Here is a 19,414-nt window from a genome sequence, read left to right as displayed (position 1 = left end):
GTGTGGTAAGACACTTTTTCTCTTCAAAATGTAAATTTTTAAATAAAACTACAAGGCTGATAGGAGTCTGAATAAACAAACACTAGTTGTAACAGGTATGTCTATATCCCATCCGCAAGAGATGTCTAAGAAATACTTGGCTAAATAAGTATTTTCCTGATGGACTACAATGGAAGACTCATGATATTTACATGGCAAAGCTCTTCAGTATGGGCAGACAACAGAGGGAGCCTGATACCAGGGGGAATCTTTAAAAGAGATTATGCGTTAAGACTCTAGAGGAACAGTTCATGGTTAGTGCAGGTTATTTTCCTGTACAGGAAACCAGTTTAGACAGGGGCAAAGAAATTTTAAGAGCATAGATGAGACAAGTTATAATAAACTTTCTGGGGTCAGAGGCTTAGGATGGGCTTCCCCCTTCAAGTTCAGTGACCTAATTTTTCCTTAGTTCCTACAGAAATCAGTATCCTTGTAACCACTGATCTTGCTATAGTAATACTATCTATATCTGCATCTCTCTAGAGAATATAATTAACATTCATATATTTAGAGAATACTATTTTGGCATAAAAGCATTAAAGACTAAAAGGAAAGCACTCTATTTTCAGAACAAAGTGATGTGGTAGAAATACCTTTGCTTTTTTTAAATTGAATTTATTGGGGTAACTTTGGTTAATAAAATTATATAGGTTTCAGGTGTACAATTCTAAAATACATTATCTGTATATTATATAGTATGTTCACCACCCCAAGTCAACTCTCCTTCCATCACCATTTATCCCCTCTTTACCTTCTCCTGTCTCCCCCACTCACCTTGTAACCTTTATACTGTTGCCTTTGTTTATGAGGGGGGTTTTTGTTTGTTTATTTTTTTTCTTAATCCCTAGACATTTTTCACCCAGCCCTCCAACGCCCCTCCCTTAAAACACGTGTCAGTCTGTTCTCTGGAGCTATGAGCCTGTTTCTATTTTGTTAGTTCATTTTGCTTATTAGATTTCACACATAGTGAAATTGGATAGGACTTGTCTTTCTCTGACTGGTTTATTTCACTTAGCATAACATTCTCCAGGTCTAGCCATGCTGTCATAGAGGGTGGCCAACAGACACCTGAAAAGATGCCAATTTCACTAATCATCAGAGTAATGCAAATTAAAACCACAAAGAGATATCACTTCGCATCTGTCAGAATTGTTATCATCAATAAAACAAGAAACAACAAGTATTGGGGAGGACGTGGAGAAAGGAGAACCTTTGTGCATGATTGGTGAGAATGCAGATGAGTGCAGCCCCTGTGGAAAACAGTATGGAGTTACCTCAAAATATTAAAAATGGAACTGCTTTATGACCCAGTGGTTCCACTTCCAGAAATTTATCCAAAGAAACCCAAACACTAATTTAAAAGGATATATGCACCCCTGAGTTTATTCAGCATTATTTATAATAGCCAAGATTTAGAAGCAACCCAAGTGCCCATCAGTTCATGCATAAAAAAGTAGTGGTATGTTTACACAATGGACTACTTCCTGGCCATAAACAAGAAATACCTTTGCTTTTGATTAGGTGGAATGGAAAGTACAATTGTATTATCCAGGAAATTCAGAATTACCCAAAGGCCGTAGTGGGTCAACTTGTGGTTGTAAAAGGAAGGACAGTAAGAGAAAGAAACGTTAAGCTGAGTATAGCTGAATAGAAAAATACATATTTACATGCATCTATTTTTGTACTCTAAAATACCATTTCAGTAAAATGACTTGTAAGCTTTAATTCCCTATAAGGATGGAAAATACTGAATTGGATATTATTCCGGAAAGAACACAGTAGAAGAGGAAGAAGAAAATCTCTCACTATGTGCTAGTGAGACTGCTGTAAAGTCTTCCCCTTCACTTGCCTCCACAGATTCCAGTTGTGATTAGGTGGATATCTACACAGGCAGCTGAGGGGAGACAGTGAGAATCATTCTACTTCCTCATGTGAGCAAAGAAGGTAGATTCAACTCCAATAGTCTCAAAGTAGGTATTGGTATAGTCTATGATAAACTGGCCAGTTAATGAGTTCAGAGGTGATAGGCCCTGGTAATTTTGATATGACTTGAGTGTGAGGCATACATATAACAACCAGAATAAAGAGGTCTATTGTTGAACCCTTATGTTTTTGTTGAATATAATAAAATATGCACTATATAAAGTAATTTGATAAAAACTCTAAAGTATATGTTTTTCCTATCTATGCATATATATGTAAGTATAATATAATGTAGTTTAATAATAAAAATACATGAAATCCTGTTTATTGTCTTACATGTTTCCTATGCTTTTAGAATCCTAATAAATAGTATATCTAAGAACTAAAAACACATTCCATTATCAAAGAGTTCTAAAATTGTAAGATCAAATACACAAAGTTCTGAGAATAATGCCAAACTGTTTTTTATGTTTCTTCAGCAGATAATACAAAACATGTTCATCAAAGGACATTAGGATATGTCTTCTCTCTTGAGCTCTTTTTTAATTTCCCCCTTTTTACTCTTCTGCCCTCCCAACTTGGGTGCCTTCATCTCCTATCAGCCTCTGATTCAGGATTTTAGAGATTCCGTTGCTTTCTGTTTTCCATTCCTTACAGTTATAGTGAGGCCCTGGCCTTCAAATTCAGCCTTCAGAAGAAAGGTACAAAGTAAGTAGCCTCCCCAAGCTCATCCTCCTGATGACACACTTATGGGACAAATAAACTTTTTTACTGTTGCATTAAACCACTTCTAATAACCTAGCTCCGTGTGTTATTTCACTGATAGAGAACCCTATTTCCTTTCCCTTCCTAAAGATTGTCAAGTTGTTCATTAGCATAACTCTGGAGTTTTACTCTGCTTGTGGTGATTTTGTTAATTTTTCATCTTTTTGAACATCAATTTCTATTATCCCAGGGATCAAGAAGGAAAGCAGGGAAGGAAGGAAGCAGAATCTTTCACAAATATTACAAATATTACACTTGCATAATACTAACAATTATTTCTGCTTCTATATGAAACACGAATGCTTGACTCAGTCCTTAATCACTTTCCCTAGTGCAATGTAAAGAAAATATTTTCCAAATAGAAACAAAGACATAGAATAAGTTATACATTTGTATCTTTAATTGACAGTTAACTGATAAATAATGCCAACAAATTCAAGTCCAATTCTAACCAAAATAACCTCTCCTGAGGAAATAAATGATAATTTTCCAGTGATAATCAAATGAGAAGGTCATATTTTTTTCTCTGTCACAGTACCACATAACCATTTTATGTCCTTATTTGATGGATTGTTCTGTCCCAAACTATACCTAAATCTTTTTTTTTAAGTAAAAACTAGATGTACAGGAAGGAAGTCTAATATCCTGAATACTTTTATGTTGACTAATCATTGAACATTGTCAATGAATTTTCATTTAATTTTATTAAAAATATGTATATACATATTATCCCCACTCTCCTGCCCTCTCCAGAGAGGAGAATGTTAATTTTTTTTATTGCTGCGTAACAAATAACCACAAAATTAGCAATTCAAAGCAACACCCATTCATTATCTCACACATTCTGTAGGTTAGAATTCTGGACTGTACATAGCCAGGCCTCTATTCTGGGTCTAGCAAGGCAGCAATCGAGGTGTTAGCCAGAGCCAATCTCATTTGAGATCCTCTTCCAAGTTCATGTGGTCTGTTGTTGGCAGAATTATTTGCTGCTGAATAACTTGTGGTGACTTACTTCTTCAAAGCCAGTAGCAGAGAGCATTTCTGACTTCTAGATCTTTTTAATGGGCTGATCTAATTAGTCAGGCTCACCCAGAATAATCTACCTCTGACTCACTCAAAGTCAACTGATTAGAGAAATCATAATCACATATGCAAAAATCCCTTAAATTTTTCCATATAATTTAATTCACTAATTAGAGGAACATCATCATATTTACAGGTTCTATCTGTCCTCATGAAGAAAGATTACGCAGGGCATGCCCTTCAGAGGGTAGAAATCTTAGGGTATGGCCTCGGATTCCACCTACTATATGGAGAAATGTTAAAATACTTTAATAATTCAGCAGCAGAATTTTGAGCGGTCCTTTGGCGTTTAATTATGCCATATTTCCTTATTCTACAACTGCTTTAAGAATGGGTATTAGTTTTATACCTATTTATTCCATTCTTTAATTTCAACAAAAGCTCTCTTTTCTGTCTCTCCTCCATCATTCTCTCCCCTCTGACTCAAATCCTTAGTATCACTTATTTACTCTTGCTGTGATCTTGAGCTGCCGAGATTTCCTGAGAGGGCAAAACATCGGTGTTTTCACAATCTGGCACTATGCCTCTGCCCTCATTAGTGAATGCAGTTGTGCATATTAAAGAAATAAATCATTCTAGTGACTACTCCATGTCAGAAGTACCTTCACTTAAATGAAATTAGAACATTAACTTGGGATTCCTAAAAAATAAGCCTCATTCTACATAAATTTGTTCTCCACACCAGCCTGCAAACATTATTTTGTATTTCCTGTTTTCTTCTCCTTTTAAGACATGCCCTTTCAGAACTGAATAAAATAACATTGGGACTGGCATTCAATAGCGTTACCCAAGTCTTTTCCATTCCAAATAATATTCCATATCACCTTCAAACTAGTCCCTCCAAACTGTAGTCCAGATCTCCCTGACCAAAAGTATCCAGTATTCCACCAAACCTACCCCTGACATCTATGGCATCAACATCTACAAAGTGAACTTCTTGAGGAGGGAGTCCTTGTTGCCTTTCCTTGTATCTGAAGATTACAGTACAGCACAAAGAGTAAAGTTCTTGGTATCTATTCACAAAGCAGAGTTAAAGGATTCTAACTCTTTAACCTGGCATTCAAGGCTCTCCCATACATAAACTCCCACATATTTTCCAAAACTTTTCAACTCCTTCAGTTTCTCCATGCCTTACTCAGGCAGAGCGTTCACTCTGCCCTTCATTCCTATGGAGTGGCACTTCTGCATTTGACTTATATCATCCCTAAGTGGCCCATCTCGGTGCAATGCCACTTGATCTGTGGAATCTCGGGTGGTCAAATTCATTCCCCATCCCACCAGTTGGAAGTAATACTCTCACATTTGAAAACTCATATTACTTTTTTAGTACCTCAATTATGATGGTCTTTTATGTTCTACTGACTATTGCAATTATTTATATTGTCATTTTAATGTTGCTACTAAGTTTTAAGATTCTTGGGAGTGAGATTTGTATCTTCCACAAAATTTGACACACACATTGGACACTCAGCAAGTAAATGCTTCTTTAATCAAAAGGTTCTAATAAGCGTTACAAAAGTTAGCTTAATGCTTTAAAACTATTCCATAATAATTATCAGCCTTGATCCTTTCTGTAACTTTTGATAATCACTAAGAAAAAGAAATTATAAAACACTTTTTCTCTTTTTAATACCAAAACTCTTTTTGGAGTGATTAATATTTGGTAATCAATGATGTTTTGAGTTTTGTCAGTGTAATTTTGAGTGCTACTAATGTTTGAGTTTCCTAATTCATAGCATAAAATATAAATTATTAGAATAAAGCTATTTTAATAACTAAAGTATTTTAAAATAAAATGTCATTTTTGATTTGGATGTGATATGTCATATATTCAACATCCATTCTTATGATGTATCATTCAACTACAGTTCAAAATGAAAATAACCCTATTTTAATGACTTTGTTATTGATAACACTATTTTCCGAATCTTAAATTACTAAATCTTATATATTACAATCTCTGTTTAGAATTAAAATATTTATTTTAAAGAGAAATATTTTACAAAGTCTTATTAAATTGTAAGTATACATGATGATGATGAGAGAAAGATGAAATAGAAAACTAATGGAAGCTTCTGTTCAGACTCCTGATTTTTTATGTTCTCACCTTCCTATGGCAGATATTTAAATTTTATTTGATTTCTTCACAGGGAACACTTAAACATTTAGCTTATCCAAGGTGCAATGACCTGAATAATAGAAGCAGAGAAAACTGCTAATTTAGGGATTTTAAATGGATAAGTCTTGTAAATAGATTATGGAAATTTAAACATAACAAATCAGCTTCAGTCTTGTAGCTAATGAACTTGCATAATTTGGCTGTGAACTTTTCAAATGTTGGGTTATGTTTATAGGCAAAGTCAAGTACCAACAAGCCAAGGGTACATACGAAGCAATTAATGATCTTCAAAACTTTTAAGGACTTCTGATATTTCCTCTGAATTTATAATATTTTCTGCACACAAATCTAGTAACCAAGTTTATCCTAACCTATTTCATTTAAATTTTTATTATAATCTAACTTTCTACTACAGAGTAAATTTATTAGAAGAGAGATTTGTGCTGTGATACTCATTTCTCTTTCTACTGCTATGAGTTACGCAGAGGGTAGTCAATAAACGTCCAGTGAATCAAATTGTGTAGTGCCTCAGAACCAAACTACTATTTTTCAACATAATTACTACAGAGAACATATGGAGCATGAACCCTGCCCTAAAAATTCTCATCATCTCTCTCATCATTACCTGTAAAAACATTTCATCATAGTTTGAATCCTTTATGTTAGAAGTTGGCTGAGGCCTGAAGTAGAGTGAAAACGTGACAAATGGCCACTTATTGGTCATTAACTATCATGATTAGAGCAGCCTGCCTCTCAAAGTGAGGGTCAGCATTAAGAAATGAAACCATCCTTTAGAATATCCTCTTGATAGGAATGAAGCTGTTCATTATCTGATCATTAGGGTCCATGCCAAATAAAACACATCTCTTATATGACCCAAGTCCTAATTGTTCATTTAGTCATTGGCTTAAATGGGAAGCAATGAAAAAAGCAAGTAACTAAGCAACTGTACAGTCTTAGATCCCTATCTAAATGCAAGATAATTTTTAATACTAACAAAATACCCCAGGGCAAATCACTATTGAGGGCAACTCAGAGATTATATTCATATGTGGCACCCAGCCACATATGGAAACTGCAATTATTGATTCAGCTTAAATTTGTAGTAACTAATTGCTATCTTGCCTCACTACTTTTTTGCTGTATTTTTATTGTTGACACTATTACAGATGTCCCTACTTTTCCCCTCTTTGCCCACCTCCACGCAACACCCACCTTCCCTCCGGCCATCACCACAGTGTTGTCTCTGTCCATGGGTTATACGTATATGTCCTTTGGCTAATCCCTTCCTGTTCTTTCATCCAGTCCCCCACACTGTCTTCCCCTCTGACAGTTGTCAGTCTGTTTCCTGAATCCATGTCTCTGGTTCTATTTTGTTTGTCAGTTTATTTTGTTTTCTAGAGACCACATATAAATGAGATCATATGATAGTTGCTTCTCTCTGACTGGCTTATTTCACTTAGCATAACAATTTCCATGCTGTCACAAAAGGTAAAAGTCCCTTATTTTTTACACTCTGTGTAGTATTCCACTGTGTAAATGTGCACATAGCTCAATCTACTGATGTCTTGCCTCACTATTTAAATAGAAAATCTCAAAGAACTGCAAATGCTTGGAAAACAATTCTTTTTTTTTTAATTACACAGAGATAAACTAAAGGATTGTCATGTTTAGAAATGATGAGTAGAGAAAGGAAAAACATAGCAAATAAATTTAGAAACCCAGATGATATGAACCTAGAAATAAAATAGAAATGGACATTAACAGTGACAAATATTTTGGTGTCAGCAGAAATATATAGTGAGATTCTTTATTGGGCATTTGAGAATTCTGAGTTCTCATTAAATATTTATAAATCATTTTGTGATCCTTGGAAATATCAGCTAGGTCATGTGAGTTTAAATTTCCTCTTTAATAAAAAGTGATTGTTACCTGCTTTAACTTATTGGGTTATTGAGAAGAATTAAGAAGTTATTTTAGGAATTCAAAAGTATTTTTGCAAACATGAAAGCCATGAAAACATGAAATACAGATGACTTCACTTCTCTTCTTGGCTCAGGTCCTTAAACTATTGTCAGGAGAAGAAAACGTATCTGTTAGGAAGAATAATACTGAAAAGAATTTTGATATGTTTTTTGGTTCCTTGACTTTGTTTGCTGGGGTTGTATACTAGAGGAGATAAACTAATTTGATCTCAAGAATATCTTTACTTTCAAGGGTACTCTTTTAAAACTCCCTCCTCCTCCTTGGGAGTTATCTTTTGATCTACAGAACTGAAAGGATCTGAGGGTGTCCAGGAAAGAAAAAAAAAGTCCAAAAGCTTAGTGTTTTCTTAAGAGTTTCAGGTAATGATAAAAGACAGAGGGGAAGGGAGGGAGAAAGAGAGGTATCTCTTTAGTATCTAAGTTATTGCCTAATCCAATCCACGAAGGTAGAAATGAAGTCATAAATTCAGGGCTAAACCACATCCAGAAATTTTAGAAGATGCATATTTTGTTCTTAGATCTTTCTAAAATCTGATGGTAGGAAAGAGGAACATGAGGATAATGGAATCTTGGTGCTAGTATCTAGTCTTAAGACATATGACTTATCCCAGGAACCCCCAGAACTTCTGACAGTCCTGGGGCAGTGAGAGTGGTAGATTAGAGACAAGGAGCAGAGTGCTGGAACCACTTGATCACACAAGGCAGAAAAGAAGAAAAGTTGTTTTCAAAAGAGAGAAAGAAAACCAAAGAGATGGTTAAATAGAAAGATGTTTTGAAATTAGCTGTCAAAAAAGATACTGGTGGGCAGTTAAAAGGCAGTACATGAATCATAAATTGACAGATGGCAAAAATAAGAATTCCAAATATTCAAAGGAAAGACTGCTACTCAAAATTTGTGACAGTTGAGAGAAAAGATGTTCCTTGGTGACGCAGAACAGGAAATGGATGAAAAAGATGAAGGGGAATATAGTGAATAATAGTGTAATAACTTTGCAGGGTGACAGATGGTTATTGACTGAGTGTGGTATTCACATCTTAAGATATATAAATATTGAATCACTATGTTGTATACCTGAAACTAATATCATATGCCAACTATACTTTAATAAAAATGTCTTTCTTTTTTATTTTTAATTACAGTTTATATTCAATATTATTTTATACTAATTTCATGTATATGCATAATGGTTAAAGAATCATCTACTTTACAAAGTGTTCCCCCAATACTTCAAGTACCCATACATAGTTATTACAATACTATTGACTATATTTCTTATTCAGTACTTTACATCCCCTACTTTGTGACAACAAACATGTGCTTCTGAATCCCTTTACCTTTTTCACAAAACCCCCCAACCTCCCTCCCCTCTGACAATGATCAGTCTGATCTCTGTATCTGAGTCTATTCTTATTTATTTTGTTCATTCATTTTGCTCTTTAGAATCCATACATCAGTAAAATCACATTTACTTATCTTAAAAACAAAAAGAAATGAACAATGGAAGAGAATAGTTAAGAGGCTCTCAGGACATGGAGCCAGCATTGACTTTGCGGGTACTGATTTGTGCAATCACATAGGACCCCACTTAGTTTAATGCTCTCCTATCACCACCTTAAAATTCTTAATTTTTAAACAAAAAATTTTGCTTTTTCATTTTACTTCGGGCCCATAAATTGTGCACCTGATCTTTCAAGGAGTCTTCATTTAGTGGTATTCTTCTATCCCAAATATAAAACCCCTTTTACGTTTTTTTCTGTTTTACTATAGTGAACTCACCACATGCTGACTCTAGAGTGAATCAATTCTCTAAACTTAGCAAACCCTTAATGGGCAGGAAATATAAGAATTGGCAGCAAGAAAAAGGATAGAAGAGATAGAAATAATAGCAAAAAGAAAATTGTTATCAAAGCAAATTGATATTTTAAACAGAAAATCCTTTCATCTATCAACTATCAACACATTTATTTTCACAGGTACTTCTGGCATACAATCAGTAGGTATCAGTAGGTAAGAGAATATTTTCAAATACTTGTCCTAATTAAAAAAAAAGTTCCAGGAAATAATTATCTCACATTCAAATTGACTGAGCATTTAAACAGCTATTATTTTATTAATAAAATAATTAATCTGAAAGATATGAATGTGCATTTTTATTATGACATATACTATTTGTCAGGGAGGCAAACCTTACAGATTTATTTTTAATCTCCTTTTTTATTTTATGCCAATTGTAAAAAGACTAAATGATTGTAAAAGAAAATTATCTCCATGTTATGATGGCAGACCAGAATATATGATTTAGAAAAAAGTCTGTCTTGTTCAGTGATACAACACAAATATCTTTTCTTATAAATGGTGTCAATAAATTCTTTTCCTAGCTAACTGCATTTTTATATTGATCAGCAATTTTCTTTCTTATAGCATGAAAAGTAAGTCACTTTATACTGTTGAGACTTAAGAGTCAAACTGCTTTTAAATGTCTTTTAAAATGATTGACCCCCAGACTGGTTTATTTCAAGAATCCACATAATTGCATTAGGTAAAATAACCTACCAAAATTCAGCCTAGTCATAAAACGCCAATTCAGCAATGAGTCCATATTTCAGTGTAGTTTATCAGAAGTGGAATGACCTTTGTTGGACTATTCTGAAAACCTCAAGAAGCAGATCTGCTGTGGAGTTAACTGGTACCGTGGTGATGCAGCAAAGCTCAAATATGCAGCATGATGGGGAAAGACCCATGACTTGCAATAATATTCTTGGAAATTATCTAACCTTTTGTGTTGGTATAAAGGACCAAAGGCTGAATAAGATTATAATAACGACCCCTGGCTGGTGTGGCTCAGCAGATTGAGCACCAGACTGTGAACCAAAGGATCTCTGGTTCAATTCCCAGTCAGGGTACATGCCTGGGTTTCAGGCCAGGTCCCCAGCAAGGGGAGTGTGAGAGGCAACCAACCACACATTGATGTTTCTCTCCCCTTCCCTCTGTCTAAAAATAAATAAATAAATAATCTTTTTAAAAAACTGTTACTAAAAAAAAAAGATTACAAGAAGTTCTGCTTTTAGAGGAGGAGAAAAAGAACAGGGTCATTTTGTTTTATTATATTTTTTAAATCTGGGGTAAAGATAAACTAGACACATTTTCCCAGGCCATAGGAATAAAAGAAATATGGTTACAAACAGAAATCCCAATTTGGATCTTTCTGGAACATTTTTGAAAACAAAAATGTATTAACCTTAAGACACATTTCACTGGAAGAGAGAGAGAAAGAATCTAACTTAGATCAAGATCTACTAAAATGTGGGCTAACTTGATTCTATATTATTTTTCTAGAAGTCTACAGACAATCTCTCTTCTTTATTTGTATAGCAACTAACAGATTCCCAAAAATTGCTATTGACAAGAGGTCCTAATAAGACAGATTATGTTAGCTAGTGAAATCATAACATCTCAAATTCCCCTGGTAGTGTTGAAATGGGAGGTCTTATCCGTTTCTCAAATTATAACCTAAGTTATGTCAGCATGAAAAGCATTTTATGAACACAAACAATGCTTAAGTGAAGAAGAATTGAAGTGTTCCATGGCACTTGGTTGCTTTACAGGATTCAAACAAAAGGGAGTCATTCCATTTAGAGATAGAAAAAACGGCATGCAAGAATGTGTGAAAGAATGGGAAGGAGCAACAAACACTGTGTTGGTTGGTCAGATCAACTCTAACCCCTTCATTTGTATTTTTCACATACCTACCTTTAAATGGCTGGTATATAATAAGCATTTTTTTAAGAGTTTGTGTATGCCAAATTTACTTAAATTTTGCTGACACCCTTTTAATTAGGTTGATTTTCCACAATGAAAGTGTGATATTCATTTGTAACCAACATTTATTGATCTTCTATTTTCTGGGTTAAGAAAAAAGATCATAGTGAACAAAACATGCATTCTCTATTCTCAAGGAATCACATTTTAAATATAAAGACATTTCAGTGGTATCTTCATTGATATTTTACTTTTGTGAACCTAATTCACATCCCCATAATCTTAGTTGGAAATAAAATGAATATTTGCTATTTTGAAATGTGGAAAAAAATTAAAAGAACTTTAACTGAAACAGTAAATAAGTGTGTATGTCATTAGAGATAAACATCCAGAAAAATGAAATTGAAGAGTCATAAAGACAACTCCAATGGGAAGAGTTATACAGGGATAAAGGGACATTTCAAACAATTCCAACATGAGTAGGTCACATCTGTCAAGGAGATTATGCTCAGCATTCTTGCTGTCATGAGAGATTTTTGAATTCAGATGTCTATGTAGATCAGTATCAGCCAAATGTATTAAATACATCTTTCATGTCTATATATCCATAAATTAAAATCTAAGAGTTATTATCAAGATCAAATGGCTAGCAAAAGATGTCTTCTACAAAAACCATTAAAATAAATTTAATTAGCTCAGGTCTTCTCTCTCAAGTCTTTCTCTTAAAATGAGTTTTAAATAAATGTTATTACTTTTGTATTATAAGACCTATAATTTTCCCCTGTCATCTTATGGTTATAAAACTATATTCTAAAAATTTTGCGTGAACTTTATAAAACCTTGTATTTAAAAATTATAGTTGGCATAAAGATATAGAATTGTGGCCTCAGAAGTGTTTAATCTTCCATTAATTATATGCCACCCACAGGAAATAACTGGACTTTCTTTTTTAAATGTGATTATAAAAGAAGCAATGTTCAATACAGAAATTTTGAAAAATTCTGATCAATAAGCTTTGGCTGAAATAGAATCTTTGAGAGTCTGCCCATCCCTGAGAAATAAAAAATTACTGATAAGCCAAAAGTCAATCCTAATTTTTATCTATTAAATGATCATATTCCATAACAGTTATATATTCAAAAATATTTAATAGCTCCATAGAATCCCATTATACAGATATAATATAATATAATCAATATTATACTGTTGAATACTCATTTTGTAATAGTTTCTTTTTTTTAACATTAATGTGTGGTTGCTTCTCGTGCACCCCCTACTGGGGACCTGGCATACAACACTGGCGTGTGCCCTGACTGAGAATTGAACCGGTGACCCTTTGGTTCACAGGCCTGCATTCAATCCACTGAGCCACACCGGCCAGGGCATAATAGTTTTTGATTATAAAAATGCTGTGACAAATATCTTTATACTATACCAATACATATCTTTTTCTTTGATAATATAATCAATAATTTAATAAACTGGGTATTTTAAAAGTTGTAATATATCACTCTCTCTAAAAATGTATCAAACTTTATTCCCTCAAGCAATATTTATAACATGGAAACTACACAACTATTACAATGGATGCCATATTTTTGATATGTTCCAATAAGATAGACAAAGTGGTACTAATTGTTTAATTTTCACTTATGTCATAAATATGAAGAGTAGGCCCTTTTTTTTCCAGTTAGCCATTCAGCAATTGCACACTCTAGGCCATAAGAATGAAATGATCAAAAATCATGATCACTAGTTAAAAAAGTTTTAGGAAATGAAGCATCTGTGGCTACAAAGAAGTATGTGGGAAGCTTGGAGATGATAAATGGCATTCTGTGTCTTCATTGTGGTAGTGATCATAGAGCATTTGTCACAACTTGTCAAACTGTACAGTTAAAAGGGAGGAACTTTACTATACATAAATTATAAAGCAGTAAGTGACTTTTAAAAAAAGACCAGAATGATCCATACTATGCAAATTGGTAACCCCAAAGATGGCAAATAAAATAGTGGGCCAAAAATTTAAACATGCAAATAAGGAAAACCATTTCAAAATTTTTAAAAAATAGAACTTGAATTTATAGATTAAAATTGCATGTTGTATCCCAGGAAAAACAAACAAATGCATATTTTTACTAAAGTGACTGAGCCTTAAGATTAGTAAAAAAGTAACATATAAATGAAGTGAACTATGTGGCAGGGAAATTAAGCTATTAAATAAAAAGCAAAATACTATTGATTTTGTAGTTAATTCAATGTCGTTAATGTATAGTAGCTAACTTCTTCAATAAATATCTGTTCCATGCGTCATTGTTTTTGCAGAATACTGAGGTGGGTCTCATATTTCCCAGTATAAAATGGGACATTTTCATTTGTTACACCTAAATAGAACAGAGTTAATATGATAACCCTTGTTAAATAAAATTTAAAAATATGCAGAAATGTTAATTTTTATGAATACAATAGAAACTGCATGCAATCAGTAAATCTTGCATTGTTTTCAGAACATGTAAACTTGTCAAAAGAACAGGCAAAAGCAGGAATGACAGATCTGGCAGGAGGACATTTTTAATGTAGTTAAGACAAAAGTCTAGGAATTAAATTTAAAACGTCCAGCAAAATCACAGGAACCTAGGACATACTTTATTTGAAGGCCCCTTGCTGGCATAAGTAGAATTCAGGTAAATAATGTTGAAATAAACTAGAAAATGGAAATGAAGCTAGAAAGTATGGGGTGTAATACTAGCCAGCCTGGCCAGTCTGGAAGAACCTAGACAGTATAACACATGTAGGTATCACATCAACACCTGGGCTTCTCACTGAGGGTCTGCTTGCCAGGTATAAAGAATTCCCTCTAGAGGCGCAGGTCTTCATCTTGTGAAGCATCAGCACATGATTCCTTAATAAGTCACCTTTTAATCTTCTTGGACCTTGTGTAAATAAGCTGCTTGAGAAATAAACATTCGTGTTTCTATGCTTCTCAAAAGATTTCAGACTCCAAAAGATTTCACCAAAAGGGTAATCTGGTTAACTAGTTGTAATTAATGAAGCTGGTCCTTCTTTATAAGTTGCTCCCTTCTACTCCAAAGACGTGCATCCCATTATTGTGATATGAAGCTGTCACTGCATTCCAACTACTCCTTTATTGCTTTAAGCAGCTAGAATTATTTTTCTGTACTTAAAAAGAGGTACATGTAACTTGTGAAACATGGTTGTCTTGATATAAAATCTGACAACTTCACATTTTCTCCATTTCTTTCTATGATAGGTTGGCTTGGCATTATTACCATCTTGCTTGTCTTTATTCAATTTCTCTTCTGCATAGGTAAATGATATGATGTTCCAGGTGACTAGGTAGTTTGCCATCCTTAAACACATAATTTCCAACTTGGCTTCCTTATGCCAAGTAGACTTGAACACATTCAATACATTGAAGTGCAAAAGATTTCCTACATTTGCATTTTAAATATTATATTATCCATATACCTTCCATAAATCTCAGTAATTCCCTCTGTCCATCTAACAGAAGGTTGTGCTCTCAGCAAGCCTATATTATAAAACCATAGTTAACCAAAGAGGTTAAATATGAAGCTGAACTAGATGTAACCTTTAAGTAAAACAAGCCTTTGAATTTTACCCCACATAGTTTACAAGGATCCGCTTTACTACCCTAGAAACTTTAGAGCAAATATTATATTGCTTTGGGTTCAACATTTCATACTGTTTAAGGGTCACCTTTATAAATATCAATTATTTCTGTAATATAGGTGTAGCCAATAGTAAAAATTTAAATACATCTATAAAAACCTTAAAACATATACTGAAACAGAAACTAAATCTGGAGTAACTTTTATTAGGATGTGCCAGATATTGGGGAGAGAACTAACTGAGGGGGCCTAATACAGCTTAGCCTTTCAGTAGCCACAAGCTTTCCTGAGACAAACATTTCTTTGTTAGGTTTTAAGGAAAAGGGAAAACTTACCCAGCCTGGATCATTTGAGCAACACAGATTTTTGACACTATCAGGACTGTCTGCTTAGTTAACAGAGGGTTTTGGTGGCATTTCTGTTATTGTAAAGTTGGAAATCTAAATGCAGGTGACAAATATGCTGAATTTTTTGGCATAACAGCTTCAAAAATTGATATATGTCCTCTTTTAAAATATCAAACATGTTCACAATGAAAATGAATTTTTATTGCCAAATTCACATAAATAAATACCCACTTCAAAAAAAAAATCTGTATTTCACTTCTAAGGTGCTAAGATCCAAATGATGTTCAAAGAGAAAATATCTTCTCTGGTCAGTGTACAGATTACAAAAGTGAAATTAAGGTGAAAATTCAAAGATAATGATAAGAACTTAATACCAGTTAGAAGAAGTAGAACAAGTAATTTATGATCCCTACTTTGTTAATGGGGGAAAAAATACTTCCATAAATGGACTAGGACTAATATAAACATGCACATTGTCTCAGTTGATGAAGATCTATAAACAAAGACAAAAATTATGAAAGAAAGACCCATCAGAAAGATGCCATGAGAAGATGCCAAGTGAAGCTAGACCCATAATTTTTTTAATTCTTTTTTTTTTTCAAATACATTTGTCTCTGCCTCCCCCCCACCACTTTCCCCTGCCCCCTCCCTGAACCCTTCCCCTTTGGTTTTGTCCATGAGTCCTTGCTACATGTTCCTTGACTTCCCCCTTCCCTTCCTTTTCCCCCGCTGCCCCCTCCCTCTTTCCCTCTTGTCTCTGTTGGTTTCTTTTCCTTTCAGTGTTGCTGGTCTTATTTTCCTTGCATCTTTGTATTGTTGGTTGGGTTCCACTTATAGGTGAGATCATATGGTATTTGTCTTTCGCTCCCTGGCTTATTTCGCTTAGCATAATGCTTTCTAGTTCCACCATGCTGTCGCGAAGTTTAGTAGTTCTTTTTTCCTTTCTGCTGCGTAGTATTCCACTGTGTATATGTACCATGATTTTTTGATCCAATCATCTATTGATGGGCATTTAGGTTACTTACAACACTCAGCTATTGTAAATTGTGCTGCTATGAACATTGGGTGCATAGGTTCTTTTGTATTAGCGTTTTGGTGTTCCCAGGGTATAGTTCCAACAGGGAAATCACTGGATCAAAAAGCAGTTCCATTTTCAGCTTTTTGAGGCAATTCCACACTGCTTTCCACAGTGGCTGCACCAGTCTGCATTCCCACCAACAGTGTACTAGGGTTCCCTTTTCTCCACAGCCTCGCCAGCACCTGTTGTTTGGTGATCTGTTTATGATGGCCATTCTGACCGGTGTGAGGTGGTACCTCATGGTGGTTGTGATCTACATTTCTCTGATGGCTACTGATGCTGAACATCCTTTCAAATATCTCTGGGCCCTCTGTATCTCCTCCTTGGAAAAGCGTCTGCCCAGGTCCTTTGCCCATTTTTTGATTGGATTGTTTGTCTTCTTGGAGTGGAGTCTAGTGAGTTCTTTATATATTTTGGAGATCAAACCTCTATCTGATGTATCATTAGTGAATATATTTTCCCATACGGTTGGCTCCCTTTTCATTTTGCTGATGTTTTCTTTAGCCATGCAAAAGCTTCTTATTTTGATGAGGTCCCACTTGTTTATTCTTTCCTTTATGTCCCTTGCTTTAGGAGACATATCAGTGAAAAAATGGCTGCGTGGGATATCTGAGAGTTTCCTACCAATGTTCTCCTCTAGGACTTTGATGGTGTTGCAACTTATATTTAAGGCTTTTATCCATCTTGAGTTTATTTTTGTGTATGGTGTCAGCTGATGATCCAATTTCAATTCTTTGCATGTAGCTGTCCAGCTCTCCCAACAACATTTGTTCAAGAGCCTATTATTGCTCCATTTTATGCTTCTGCCCCCTTTGTCAAATATTAGATGCCCATAGAGACCTGGACTTATTTCTGGGCTTTTTATTCTGTTCCACTGATCTATGGGTCTGTTATTGTGCCAGTACCAGATTGTTTTGAGTATAGTGGCTTTGTAGTATAGTTTGATGTCCAATATTGTGATCCCTCCTACTTTGTGTTTCTTTCTCAAAATTGCTGCAGCTATTCGAGGTCATTTATGGTTCCATATAAATTTTTGAAACATCTGTTCTATTTCTGTGAAATACGTCATCGGTATCTTAATAGGGATTGCGTTGAATCTATAAATTGCTTTGGGTAGTATGGACATTTTGAGGACATTAATTCTTCCAATCCATGAGCACAGTATATGCTTCCATTTATTTGTGCCTTCCTTAATTTCTTTCTTCAATGTTGTATAGTTTTCTGCATACAGGTCTTTTACCTCTTTGGTTAAATTTATGCCTAGATACTTTATTTTTCTTCTTGCTATATGGAATGGTATATTTTTCTGAATTATTCTTCTTCTATCTCATTGCTGGTGTACAAAAATGCCTTTGATTTCTGAATATGGACTTTGCATGCTGCTGTTTTGCCAAGTTCACTTATTAGGTTGAGGAGTTTTTTGGTAGAGTCTACAGGGTTCTCTATGTACACTATCATGTCATCTGCAAACAATCATAGTTTTACTTCCTCCTTTCCTATTTGGATGCCTTTTATTTCTTTTTCTTGTCTGACCACTGTGGCTAGGACTTCCAATAAGATGTTGAAAAGAAGCGGTGAAAGCGGACATCCTTGTCTTGTTCCCGATCTTAATGGGAAAGCTTTCAGTTCTTGCCCATTGAGTATGATGTTGGCTGTAGGTTTTTCATATATGGCCTTTATTACATTGAGGAATGCCCCATTTATTCCCATTTTGTTGAGTGTTTTGATCATAAATGGGTGCTGGACCTTATTGAATGCTTTTTCTGCATCTATCGAGATGATCATGTGGTTTTTGTCTTTTCTTTGATTTATGTGATGTATCACGTTTATTGACTTGCATATATTGAACCATCCCTGCTTCCCTGGGATGAATCCCACTTGTTCGTGGTGGATAATCTTTTTAATGTATCGCTGGATGCGGTTTGTCAGTACTTTGTTGAGGATTTTAGCATCTATGTTCATCAGCGAAATTGACCTGTAGTTTTCTTTCTTTGTAGGGTCTTTATCTGGTTTTGGGATCAGGGTGATGCTGGCCTCATAAAAAGAGTCTGGGAGTCTTCCCTCCTCTTGGATTTTTTGGAATAGTCTGAAAAGGACAGGGGTCAGCTCTTTCTTAAATGTTTTGTAAAATTCTCCTGGGAAACCGTCTGGCCCTGGGCTTTTGTGTGCTGGGAGTTTCTTGATTACTGCTTCAACTTCCCCAGCTCTTATCAGCCTGTTCAAGCTTTCTGTTACTTCCTCCTCCAGTGTTGGAAGATTCTACTTTTCTAGAAATTTGTCCATTTCATCAAGGTTTTCAAATTTCTTGGCATATAATTGTTCATAGTAGTTTCTGACAATCCTTTGTATTTCTGTGGTATCAGTTGTTATTTCTCCTCTTTCATTTCTGATATTATTTATTTGGGTCCTCTCCCTTTTTTTCTTGATGAGTCTGCTTAAAGGCTTGTCGATTTTATTTATCTTTTCAAAGAACCAGCTTTTGGTTTGGTTGGATCTTCTGAATTGTTCTTTTCATCTCAATGTCATTCAGTTCTGCTCTCATTTTGACTATTTCCTTCCTTCTACTTGCTCTGGGATTTATTTGTTGTTGTTTCTCCAATTCTTGAAGTTGTAGTGTTAGGTCTTTTATTTGAAATGTTTGTATCTTTTTTAGGTAAGCCTGTATTGC

This window comes from Pteronotus mesoamericanus, unplaced genomic scaffold (assembly GCF_021234165.1).
Source record: "Pteronotus mesoamericanus isolate MK-2021 breed Mesoamerican mustached bat unplaced genomic scaffold, CSHL_Meso_final contig_50, whole genome shotgun sequence".
Classification (NCBI taxonomy): domain Eukaryota; kingdom Metazoa; phylum Chordata; class Mammalia; order Chiroptera; family Mormoopidae; genus Pteronotus; species Pteronotus mesoamericanus.
This window is presented reverse-complemented; position numbering follows the sequence as displayed.